General features: G+C 42.3%; 2 pseudogenes; one reads left to right on the forward strand and one right to left on the reverse strand.

The window, feature by feature from the left end:
• Window positions 1-2,616: 2,616 nt before the first annotated feature.
• Window positions 2,617-9,061, forward strand: LOC117214147 (annotated as a pseudogene).
• Window positions 9,062-10,751: 1,690 nt separating this feature from the next.
• Window positions 10,752-13,399, reverse strand: LOC117214148 (annotated as a pseudogene).
• Window positions 13,400-13,795: the final 396 nt, after the last annotated feature.

Consider the following 13,795-nt stretch of genomic DNA (forward strand, 5'->3'; position numbering starts at 1 on the left):
CATAATTATTGGCGGAATGAACAGTTGATGAAGTTAAGAAAGGAGGAGGTGATGACGACGAGAAGAAGAACTCAGAGAGCAGTGGCGTGAGGAACTGAAGACGCGGTACAGTGGATTCAGGAGTTGCGGAAAAAGAAGAGGCAGACGAGGAAACTGATTCGAGCCCTTGTCGATGAGCTTTTCTTAACGAGACCGAGGGGAAATATAAGTAGAATCCACGGGAGTATTAGTGTCAGCGAGGGCTTGATCACGAAGGAAGCGCTACTGGATGCCGGAGCTGAGATGAACCGGAATAAAGCGGTTGGTGTAGATGGCATACCAGGAACGATGGTAAAAGAAATTGAAGATTGCAAAATTACGTGTTGAACAGTGTTATCAACTGAGCACGAAGAAATTCGTTTTTCTTGAAAATGAAGCTTTATACGGAAAGATTTTATTCCACATTTTTCTCTTATTTTTGCACGTAAAATAACTTCCATCTGCTTAATCGGTAACTAACCAAATTTATATGTTTCAAACAGATTTCCAAGATCAATTTTCTCGAAAACAAAGCCTGTTATTCTTTATATCTTTCTTGTTTTTCTTCGTACAAAACTGTTTTTCGTTTGTTCCTAGTACTTGACCGGACCTTATGTTTCACATATTCTAACATACTCTATTCATATAAAAATTCGTATTATAATAATCGTTATTTTCGATATTAAAATTATTATTAAATATTCGTTTAATTAATCTTAAAATTCTGATACAGTTATGAAAAGCTATCAAAAGAATGATGTCTAGATTTTACAAGCATGCCACAAAATATATGTAGAGTTTACATTAGAATTAATGTTAGGGGCGTGAAACGAATCTTCGTTTGGGTTACACGTTGTCGTTATGCAATAGAGAAGACATTGACTAGTGCAAATACGATTATCATAGAACCGGACAAGTAACCGTGGTGATTAGATACTCGAGAAACTAATGACAATGATCCTAGGTTCAATAACGAATCCGCGGTCGACGGGATGATAGATGAACGTACTCACAAAATCTAAGTCGGACGCGTAATATTCACTGGTCGTAAAGGGTTACTCCTTTCATCAGTGAGATCGCGAGCGAGAATGCCTTTCCCGTCCCGATGATGCCACAGAGGAAAACTATAATGGGGTGTGTCTAAGGATACGAGATCATCGGATTCGTCGAGAAAAGCCTTCGTTCAGAAAGTAAGGGAAATTGGCGTTGCTGCTAATTGGTCAATCTCCATATCGGTGGTTAGAAAAAGATGCTAGCCGCCCTCGAGGGAAAGTTGCTAGTGGGAGACGCCGCTCGTTGAAAAATAGGTCTCCCCTATTTTCCCGTAGTTGGGACAAAGACCGTTTGTCTGTTTGAAGGACTTTAGTTGACTAAATCTTAAGATTTATAACAGGCTCTCGGGCTAGCTGAACATGTACTGCGGAGACGCATCGACATCTGGCAATCATCTTGCACGAAGAATAGGATCCGCGTGTGGCGAGCCACGGGACAGAAACCGTTGGAATGTTTACTGTCGAGTGTTACAACTATTTCCTTTTTAAAGAGAGCTATAGAGTTACTCCATACCTTTGTTAGACAAAGCGTTCATTCCTTGACCGCGGCTACGTTCGGCGACTGACTGTCGCCTCGAGCCCAAGCTCATTGTCACAACTCTCGAACAATTACAATCGGATTGAATAACTACAATTGTTCAATTACAGCTATAGTAGACTCTAGGTTACAATGTTGCGGGATTATCCAAAATTCCAAAGGCTCCGGTGTTCTTTCATCTCCGACATATATAGATGAAAGGACACCGGGTCCTTCCTTTGGAATCCATCGGAAAACCCCCAATATTTTAGCCTCTATAACTTAACTCGATTACAATTGTTCGAGATTTGTGATAATGAGCTTGGACTCGAGGCGACAACCAGTCGCCGAACGTAGCCGCGGTCAGGGGATGGACGCTTTGCCTGACAAAGGTATGAGGTAATAGTATAGCTCTCCTTAAAAAGAAATAGTTGTTGCGACACTCGACAGTAAACATTCCAACGGTTTCTGTCCCGTGGCTCGCCACACGCAGACCCTATTCTCCGGGTAAGACGATTACCAGACGTCGATGCATCTCCACAGTACATGTTCAGCTAGCTTGAGGACCCGTTATAAATCTTAAAATTTAGTTAACTAAAGTCCTTCACACAGACAAACAGTCTTTATCCTAACAGTCCCTAAATCTCCAACACCTACTACGGGAAGATACGGGAAGTCTGCTTTTCTCAAGGACGACTCTTCCCGCTAGCAACTTTCTCTCGAGGGCGGTTAGCATCCTTCTTCAACTACCAACATAGAAATTAACCAATTAACAGTGACTTCCATTTCCCTCACTTTCCTAAGGAAAACTTTCCTTAACGAATCCGATTATCTCGTACCCTTAGCCACACTTCCATAGCGTCATCGTCACAGAAAGACAGTTCCTCTACGTTCCTTGAGTAGTCATCATCTTAACTTATATCGCGCACTTTGCTCAATCGCCATCTTAACTCGTCGTCTATCAGTTGTAACCGAGAATTGCGAATCGTTAAGTGTAATCGCAAGTTCTACGCAAAGTATAGAAAGAGAGAATTGTTAATAAATATACGGTTTAAATATCTCCGAGTGTTTCTTTGGCACCTATCACGTCCGACACACTTCAAATTCAGACGACATGATCCGTTAATTTCGCGATTTCCTGTGTCTTCTACGTGACACTACCTTCCATTATTGTGTGGAAGAGAAATCGGATAATATTAATAACTTAAAAAGAAAGAAACAAAATCAAGAGAACATGGTAGTCGCCAAAAGAATAAAAATTGAAAAGTTACAAGAAGTACCAAAGATGAAAAGCAAAGGGAAACGAAACAGAGAAAAACGAACGTGTGTTGAACGAACAGGAGAAGAAAAGATTAAACTGAAAGATACCAAACCTTCCAAAAAAGATTTGAGATATGCGCTTATCAATGTTAATAATGGTGACGATAACGAGCAGAAGCCAAGGATATTTGCGTATGGATTTTACTGGGATAACAACCCTGATTTAACTCTCCTTCAACGTAAAGAGTAATCTAGCGATTGTGAAGGAAACACAGAAGGAACGTGAAGTTCGTCAAAGAGAAGAAGCGCTCGTCGATAACCAGTTATCAAATTCTGCAGATCAGTTCGACAGATTAGTTTTAGCAAGTCCAGACAGTTCAATAGTATGGTTACAGTATATGGCATACCATTTACAAGCAACAGAAATAGAGAAAGTAAGTGCAGTGGCGACAAGAGCGGTGTAGACGACTAATTTCAGGGCACAGAAGGAAAAATTAAACGTTTGGAAGGCTTAGTTGAATTTAGAATCGAAATTTGGAATTCCTGACTCATTAAATGATGTTTTTCAAGAGGCAGTGAGGTCTAACGACTCACTGAAAATATACAGTCACATGTTGACTGTTCATGTCGTGGCTGGCAGGCAGATGGAATTAGAGAAAAGAATTAATACCATGATTGGGAAGTTTAAACATATTCCCGAGACATGATTTAATAGTGGAGAAGAATGATTAAAAATGGGTTTGAAGGATAAATCGAGGCACATTATGCAGAGAGCATTGCAATCTTTGCCAGCATCTGAACGTAACAAGTACTTTCTCCAGGACATTCCTATAATTTCATTTATGAAGTAAGCACTCTATGAAATATCAACTCTTTTTAGTTATTATTATCGCACAACTTGTCTTCTACATAGTATTTCTTTTCGAAAGCAAATCTTACCATGCAAATAGGCGTAATACTTTATTCTGAGGAACTTAATGAGATATATCGTTTTGAGGTGGTATGGTGATAGGTGCGTAAGGAACTACTCTTGGTGTTTTTAACGAATAACAGTTTATTTAGAACTAATCAACAATCAGAGTTAACAATTAACAATTAACAATTACACTTAACACACAACTGGTAACAACTAACAAATAACGATAGACACCGAGAGATCATTCGACGCTTTGCTATGCAAATAGTATCGAGGAGTTACACATTTAATGGCGTAAGACAGACTGACTCTGCTTTTTGTTTTTCTTCGCGCAGATCCTTCCCTTCGTAGCCCATCGATATCCCCACTAGCGTGCATTCATAAGATGTGCCGCCTGTGCTGGCGCGTGTATGCTCTTCCAAGAATTCGGCGGAAAGAGTGTGAGGATATCGATGATACATTGGGCACGTCGATGTTGCGCTTTGGTGGCGTCGCGCTTTGTATCCGGAGCCGTTGAAAAGTTCCGTGGCCCGTGCCGCCACAGTACCCCCTTACCAGTGATAACGCTATATAAATGAAAAGTATATATAAATATTACAGGCAAGGGTGTACGTTCGCCGGCTCCTAACGCCTATCCGAGACCCGCCTGAAACCGATCAGGAAATCGAACTCTTCTGCCCGCGCGTGTGGTGTGGTGAACTCTTGAGTCCCCTTCGCTTTGTTCGTTTCGGGCACCGGGCGGTATTGTTACATTGCGCTTTTCCGTGCTATGGTGTTCAATATAATCGTTAAAAAGAAATGCGGGTTTCAATCGGTCTATGGACACTATTACGTTTTTATTGTTTATTTTAACAGTGAAGGTCTTTTTTCCTCGCTCTATAACCTGATACGGCCCGTCGTAGGGTGGTTGTAAGGGGTCTCCGATGGCGTCGCGACGCAGAAATACGTAAGGCGATGTTTCGAGATCGCGGAACACGAAGGTTCTCTTTTCGCCGTGTCGCGTAATTGGATGAGGCCTGATTTTTCCTATTCGGTCTTTTAGGCGACTTGCGAATTCCGAATTGGCCTGTTGTTTCGTCGGTACAAAAAATTCTGCCGGCAATCGTATGCCGGTGCCATAAACCATTTCGGCTGCCGTCGCGTTTAGGTCCTCTTTCATAGCTGATCGTATGCCTAATAGAATTATCGGCAAGATATCCACCCAGTTGCTCGTATCGTGGCATTTTATTGCTGCCTTTAGTTGTCGGTGCAGGCGCTCTACCATCCCGTTGGACGCGGGGTGATAGGTTGTCGTGCGCAAATGTCTGATGCCGAGCAACCGGCATAGTTCGTTAAATAGGTTCGACTCGAACTGGCGTCCTTGATCAGTCGTTATTCTTAAAGGCACGCCGAAACGAGATATCCACGTGGAAAGGAGAGCCGAAGCGACGGTTGCAGCCTCCATGTCGGCGATGGGAATGGCTTCGGGCCAACGCGAAAAACGGTCGATGCACGTTAGACAATATCGGTAGCCTTTTGAATATGGCATCACGATAATGTCTATGTGTAAGTGTTCGAAACGGCCCGCTAATTCTCCGAATGTTCCGGCGGGTGAGGATACGTGCCTTGTGACTTTACATAGTTGACACGGGATACATTGTCGTGTCCAATTTCGGGCGTCCTTGTTTATGGACGGCCAGACGAAACGCGTCGACACCAGGTTTTGAGTGGCACGTATCCCTGGATGGGAAAGTCCATGGAGCGAATTAAATACGTCGCGCCGCAAGGATGTCGGTACGTACGGTCATACAAAGTCACCCGATACGCCGCAATATATTTCTACGTCGTGATCGGGGAAACGTATTTTCTTTAACCGTAGCGCGGATGTACCGGAGTTGACGATGTTGCTTAGTCCTTTGTCGGCTTCTTGCGCGGCGGCGAGAGCTCGATGGTCCACAGACTTTCCTATCGCTTCGATGCGTGACAGAGCGTCGGCAACGTTATTGTCTAACCCCTTGATATATCTTATGTCGGTAGTGAATTGTCCGACGTAATCTAGTTGCCGGAATTGTCGCGGCGAACACTTATCAGGATTTTGGTTGAACGCATATGTAAGGGGTTTATGATCGGTGTAAATTATAAAATTTCTCCCTTCTATGGCGTGTCGAAATCGCTTTACCGCAGTGTACATAGCGAGTAATTCGCGGTCGTACGCGCTGTACTTTCGCTGCGCGGAGTTCAACGGTTTGGTAAGGAAACCTAACGGCTGCCAAGAGTCGTTGACGGGTTGCTGGAGGACCGCTCCTATTGCATAGTCTGATGCGTCTACCGCGAGGCTAACAGGTGCGCCAGGTATCGGATGCGCTAACATCGTGGCGTTAGCGAGGGCGCGTTTCGACTCGCGGAAGCTAGCTTCGGATTGCTCTGTCCATTTGATGGGCGCGTTGCCCTTTTTTCCTCCTTTTAATAGGTCGTTTAGGGGTTGAAAAATTTCTGCGGCCCCGGTATGAAACGTCGGTAGAAATTAATCATACCGAGGTACCTGCGTAGTGCTTTAACGGTCCCGGGGAGCGGTACTTCTACAATAGCGTCAACGCGTTCGGCTAGCGGCTTTATCCCGTCGGCGTTTACGGTGTGTCCCAAGAATGTGATTTCGTTCACACCGAATTCGCACTTAACTGGGTTGATGACTACGCCATACTCGTTTAAGCGTTCAAACAAAATCCGAAGGTGTTCGCGATGTTGTTCCTCGGTTTCGGATGCGATTAGGAAATCGTCTATGTAAGCGAACACGAAGTCTAGACAACGGGTAATTTCGTCAACGAATCTTTGACACGTTTGCGCGGCGTTTCGAAGCCCAAACATCATGTTGGTTGCTTCGAAATGTCCGAAAGGTGTCGTGATCGCGGTTTTTTTAACGTCTTCTGGCGCGATCGGAATTTGGTGGTAAGCGCGGACAAGGTCGATTTTTGAGTAGACACGCTTACCGTACAGATGTTGCGCGAAATCTTCGATATGTGGTGGGGAGTACCTGTCGGGTATGGTGCGAGCGTTCAACGCACGATAGTCGCCGCATGGTCGTAGACTTCCGTCCTTCTTTGGGACGACATGCAGGGGTGATGCCCATGGACTCTTCGATGGCCGCATCACTCCTTGCTCGATCATTGTTGCGAAATCCGCCTTGACTTGCTTGAGGCGATCCGGTGCAAGACGTCGAGGTTTACTGTAGACGGGTGGCCCGGGTGTGGTTTCGATATGGTGTACCACACTGTGTCGGATTTTCTCCCGTCCGAAGGCCGGTGGGCGAGTTAGATCCGGAAACTCCGCCAAAAGTCGATGGTAGACCGATTCGCCGATTACGGTTTTGATGGATATTTCTTCCGTCGTGGCAGCATATCCCCTTGTTGATAATTGGGTTGTCGTGTCGAGGAGTCGTTTGTTTCGCGGGTCCACGAGCAACCCATAATGGCTTAAAAAATCTACGCCTATGATAGGCGTTTGAACGTCAGCGATTACGAAGTTCCACTTGAAGGCTCGTCTAAGGGACAGGTTAAGGCCGATCGCAGTGGTACCATACGTTGCGATGCGCGTCCCGTTGGCCGCGAATAGTTCGTACGCGTTTTTCTTGACGTGCCTATGGATTTTACTGCGGGGGTATACGCTGATGTCGGCGCCAGTGTCTACGAGGAAAGAAATCTTCGTTCCCTTGTCCGTAACGAAGATGCGGCGGGATCTCACGCCGTCGTCGTCTGCCGCGTCTACGGACGGCTGGTCTCGTTTCCCGACTTCCACGTGCATGGGAAACGACAGCTCCTTGCGCGTTCTCCGAACTTTACATGATAGAAGCACAGACCGTCTTGCCGTGGCCGATCTCGCGAGCGCGAACGTCGGTGGTATCGCGAACGCGAGCGTGATCGTGATCGTGGTCGACGATGATTAATCATGCTCAACGCGTTCATCTGTGCCTGCAACTGTGATATTTGCTCGCTCAACACGTTAATTGCGGCGGCCATTGGTTCGTATGCTCCAGCGTTTTGCGCTGGTGGGTCCATTACTGCCGTTACCCGGGCGGTGCGCTGAAAATCCTCCCTGAATTCTTCCGCGATCAGGTCCGCCTGCCGCAATAACCTTTCTGGGTCCGAATCGTCGACTGCCGCGAGGATACGCCTGATGCGGGCGGGTAATCGGTTCCTCCACAGCGAGAGGGTAAAATCATCGGGCGTGGAGGGGCTGGAGAGTTTTTTTAGGTGTTGATAAAACTGGGATGGTTTTCTATCTCCCATCTCCTCGCTTTCCACCAACTTCTTTATCCGGGTCGCGTCCGTATCGGATAATTTGCGAATGAGCGCATTTTTTAATTTTTCGTAGCGTCCGATGTCTGGAGGGTTCGTCATTAGGTCTTCGACGTCCTGGAGCTGTTGATCGTTGAAGCATTTTGCCAGCGTCACGTACTTAATGGTGTCTTCCGTAATTCGCGCTGCCTCGAATTGTCTCTCCAGAAGGGCGAACCATGCCGCCGTGTTCGTGGGCAGCAGTGGAGACATGCTGATCACCTGGCTGGCTCTGGTTCCCTGTGTATTACCTTCCATCGTCGCGGTGCACTCAAAATCGGTGGTTAAAACGATAGCACTATCACTGTCACCTCTTTCACTAAATATTACGTCAAATCACGTCGGTAGTCACCAGTTTGAGGTGGTATGGTGATAGGTGCGTAAGGAACTACTCTTGGTGTTTTTAACGAATAACAGTTTATTAGAACTAATCAACAATCTGAGTTAACAATTAATAATCAACAATTACACTTAACAGACAACGGGGAACAACTAACAAATAACGATAGACACCGAGATGTCGTTCGTCGCGTTGCTATCGAAAGGGACCGAGGAGTTACACTTCTAATGACGCAAGACAGACTGACCCTGCTTTTTGTTTTTCTTCGCGCAGATCCTTCCCTTCGTAGCCCATCGATATCCCCACTAGCGTGCATTCATAAGATGTGCCGCCTGTGCTGGCGCGTGTATGCTCTTCCGAGAATTCGGCGGAAAGAGTGTGAGGATATCGATGATACATTGGGCACGTCGGTGTTGCGCTTTGGTGGCGTCGCGCTTTGTATCCGGAGCCGTTGAAAAGTTCCGTGGCCCGTGCCGCCACAGTTTTATTTTAGAATGAACAGTATAAGACAGATTTATCTTTAAAATTCTTCAACAGGCTCTGATTTTTTTGCTTTACAAGCTGCAGGCAACTGATCCTAAACCAGATGGAGGAACCGGCTACACCGGGGCAATAAGCAACGAGCCAACCCACGTGCGACTACATCACGAATCAAGAACATTATATCCAGAGATGAATTTACCATAGACCTATGGTACGATCCATATTTTTATGTCCATAGTCTATGACTACATTTAGGAAGAAGTAGACGGTGGCCGCGCGGTTTTTGATTTAGCTTCTCAATTTTGGTTACTAACTATTAAAAATTTGTAGTTCGTCCAAAAATTCAAAATGTGTCTTTCTTCAAATTGATCAATGGTACACTTCATACAGAGCATCACATAAATGAATCGGGTAGATATCTCGAGTCGAAACAATATAAATCTACATTATTTAATGTCTTCAGGATGCATCATGGATTATCTCAAAAAATATGCTTAAGATAGACGCAAAACGTAATAACCACGAACGGGAAGTACAAAAACGAAGACTTCTTGGACAAGGGTATCTACCTGGATACCTACAAAACCAACTTGTATAATTTCAGGCACAATTCAAATGTCGCCGAGACCTCTGAAGAAGTCAATAGCGCCGACGTGGTTGTAACGATCGGTTAGCTAAAACTACTGCTGCACAATGGAGCAGTTGCGTCCCAAACGTACTAAAAGATTTTTGATTAGACATATTCCTGGTTTTGTCATTACAGAATAATCAATAAAAAGGACGCACTTGAGATCAGAGAAATTGTAAATATGTCAAGTTATTATTACCTTTTTCATTTTTATATGTATCAATATTAATAGTATTTTGCATATGTGGTAGAAAACTTTACATAACTGGACTGTTTTAGGTATTGTGTAATTAAGGTTGTATTTTCAATCAATCGCGGGGAGACGTAATCGCGCGGAAACACATCAGCGGGAGTCGTAAATTCCCGTTACGATTATAATAATCGACGTCGCGAATAGATCGATCTCCTGATTTCCGTTAAGATAATAGAGGTGGTTGAGGTGATATAGCGCTGCGATTAACAGGATTATAAACTATATATTTTCAACAAATTGATACAACGAACTTACGCCGTTGCGTATGATATATGTCGTAGACGACGATTTGGCGTATGAAGATGCGATACACATGCACAGTATTCTTTGGTAATACAGCAAGGCCCTTACAGTTGAGTTTCTTGTTGTAGTTGACGTAGCAATAGAGGAGACTGATGTTCCGCTCTCATGCAATTACGGAGGAAAGCTCGGTGTGGGTATGTTTTCTTGAACGAAGAAAGCGGATTCGTTGCTCACACTTTTCGTTAGTAAGGTGAAAGTAACGATATGTGATGCCTATTGGTTGTAGTCATGTTACTGAGTGGTGAAAGGAGAAGGGAACCTCCTACCAACCTTGCTAGGGGGTGTCATTGTTTACGGGAAAAAACCGGATTTTCCGTTAGATAAATATCCACTTTTTCCGTTAGGTCACTACCCGCAGTCTCCGTAATTTTTAAGAGCGCCTAATAAACCTAAGCACCTTTCCAATAACCCTCCATAAACCGAAAACCTTTCTAGGCTTAAAAAGTCCCTCAGGACAAAAGGATTAACTTAAAACATGTGTTAAAATAGTGACGTTGGAAAGTTAAAGTTTTATGGTGGGGCCTTAGGTTTATTGAGGATCTGTTTAATGGTGCTTGGGTCTTGACGGTCTGACAATGAAGGACGTCGCACAGATTATCTTGCGCGAAGTAACGAAGGTTTTGCTCACATGATGTAATGAAATATGTGTCAAAACGTTTTATTATTTTTAATCATTTTGTACACTGCTTCTCTGGATATTCTACAGCCATTTGTTGAACACGAGTCACGACTTCCTCAGTACCATGCTGCTCTTCAAAACTGATGAACTTTTTAAAGAGGATCTTCACCTTTCTAGGCGGTAATGCCTGAACAACTGCTCTCTCTAGAACTTTCCTGTAAATGCAAATTATTAGAAGGTAAATTCTCTATGAAATTAAAAAGACAAAATATAGTTGAAAAAATATTTTTACCTTCCTATATCAGTATCATTAGATTTAATTAGAGAATCAACATAACAAGACCATATATCCACCCGTTTCGGATAAGAACTTAGAATTTGCTCAAACAGAGTTACTGCTCTCTCTTTATTTCTGTAGTGTACATACGTTCAGATGCTGGCAAAGATTGGAATGCTCTCTGCATAATATGCCTCGATTTGTCCCCCAAGCCCATTTTTAGTAACCCTTCTCCACAATTAAACCACATTTCGGGAATATGGTTAAATTTTCCAATCATGGTATTAATTGTTTTCTCTAGTTCCATCTGCCTGCTAGCCTCGACATGTACAGTCAACATGTGACTGTATACTTTCAGTGCCTCTTGAAAAACATCATTCAGTGCTTTAGGAATTCCGAATTTAGACTCTAAATTCAACCAAGCCTCCCAAACGTTTAATTTTTCCTTCTGTTCCCTGAAATTAATCGTTTTCACCGCTTCTCTTGCAACTGCTCTTGCTTTCTCGATTTCTGTTGTTTATAAATGATATGCCATATACTGTAACCATACTATTGAACTGTCTAGACTAGCTAAAACTAATCTGTGGAACTGATGTACAGAATTTGGTAACTGGTTGTTGGCGAGCGCTTCTTCTCTTTGACGTATTTCATGTTTCTCCTGTCTTTTTTGTTCTCGACGTTAATTTCTTATTTCTCAGATTTGGTTTTTCTTCTACTTCATCTTTACTATCGCAAGATGACTCTTTATCCTGAAGGAGAGTTGAGTCAGCATATTCCAAATCTTTTTCGGAAGGTTTGGTCTTCCAGTTTAGTCTTTTCTTCTCCTGTTTGTTCAACACACATTCTCTTTGAATATTCCTTTTCTAAATCTTTCTCTGGTTTCTCTCTGTTTCGTTTCCCTTTGTTTTTCATGTTTCGTCTTCCCGTATCTTTTCAATTTTTATTTCTTTGGCGAGTGCCACATACTCCTGATTTTGTTTCTTTCTTTTTAAGTTATTATTATCATCCGATTTCTCTCTCACATAACACTTCTTTTCAAATGCAGATTTTATGACGCTGAGAGGCATAATATCGGATTTTTGGGAATTTAATGAAGAGTAACATTTAATTTTAAAATGAATAATATAAGGTGTTAGATCTAGCAGTAAACTATTTATGTGACGACGTACAGTTATCGCAGCTAAAGTTCCGTTGCCAATACCTTGAAGGAATATCAAGATAAATCAATTTGTCACCATTAAGATTCTACCACGTAGCAATTTACCGCCAGGAAATTGTATTTATTTATTTTGTTTGGCACTTATTTTATGCATTATTGACGATAACGTGGTTATAATCGTCCCAGAAATTTTGTCCCCTATTTTTTTATTCTCGGAGTAATGATTCTTAGACACTATACCTAGCAAGTTATTCTGCAATTGAACAACCAACCAATCAGGCGTAATTTTTTCAATCTTTCCAGTAACTCTTCGCCCTAATTTAACAGATGCAATGGGTCTGTTTTTGTAATATGAATTTCTTGAAAGTTCTACTAATTTATTAAAATACAGGATCAATGGATCCAATGCTGCCACTATTCTACTTTTAGGATTAGATGGATCATCGTATATTTTCTTTAGCGACAATGTTAGTCCTAATTGTTGTTCTTCCCTGTTAATAGAAAATATTTTTGTCAATAAAATTTAGTTTGTGTGCAGTAGATTAAAATTACGAACGTTACTATGGGACACATATCCAAATGGCGTACATTCTGCAACTGGTAAAATAAGTCTTATACCATCTGACCCCATATCTTTGATCGTACAAGGTATACAGTCTCCTATTTTCAGTTTTTCAAAATTCCTGTACCTTCCTTGAGTTGCAAAATTCCTAATTAAAATTAAATTAGGTACTGTAGCAAACACAAGAGCTGAAAGTGTATGATCAGGAACATATTTTGATGCTAGTAGAGCTGCAATTTCCACACAAGGTGACATGTGACCAGCTGGTAAAAATCCTGTACTAACAGTTTGTCCTTTATATCTACTGACTCTTAAATATAATCCCTGGGTGGATGATTCTATTATTGTGCCCTCTACTTCTTCATCGAGAAAGCGAGAGAGCGGGAATCAAAGACTAATGTAAAATAATGCCTAGCATAATGCTAATGCCACGTATCATATAGTTGCTGAAACTTTCATGCTTCCTACATAGATATAAAGATAAATTGTTTCATTATAAATATTAATAATAAATATTAATTGAATAAATATAGATAACAATGACCACTATAGGTTTCATATATGAAGTATTAGACCGAACGAAGTATGAAATATACTAGTACTCCTTATAACATTTATAATAAAACAATCGTCTACTCAGATTTAATTTTTTCAATTTATAAAAATATGAATTTACACGAACACCCGCACTTTACTTATCATTACTTCCACAACAACGTTCTGTTTCTAAAGTTCAGATTTTTGTAACTGCAGTTAAACTTGACACCCACATAAGCACGCATCATTTTTTTGTATTCTGCTACAATAGCACTTGTAATAGTTCTGCTCATAAAGAAATTTGACAGGCGTGTAATAGACAAAAAATCATTTATAAAGTCGTTTCCCCATTTACCCTTGTGCTACGTGCATTGTTTTTTACATGAAAATGCGACGCACTTACAGTTCGCCAGGCCTATTATACCGACTGCCAGTCATTCGGCTAATCCGTTTCCCATTCTTATTCACCATTCTTCACTCGTCCTACACTCTCTCCCGTAATCACTGTAGCGGCACATGAGTCAGAGGACAATTCAAATCATGTTGTTGTTTTGCCTTACA

Source organism: Bombus bifarius, unplaced genomic scaffold (assembly GCF_011952205.1).
Source record: "Bombus bifarius isolate JDL3187 unplaced genomic scaffold, Bbif_JDL3187 scf7180000009190, whole genome shotgun sequence".
NCBI lineage: Eukaryota > Metazoa > Arthropoda > Insecta > Hymenoptera > Apidae > Bombus > Bombus bifarius.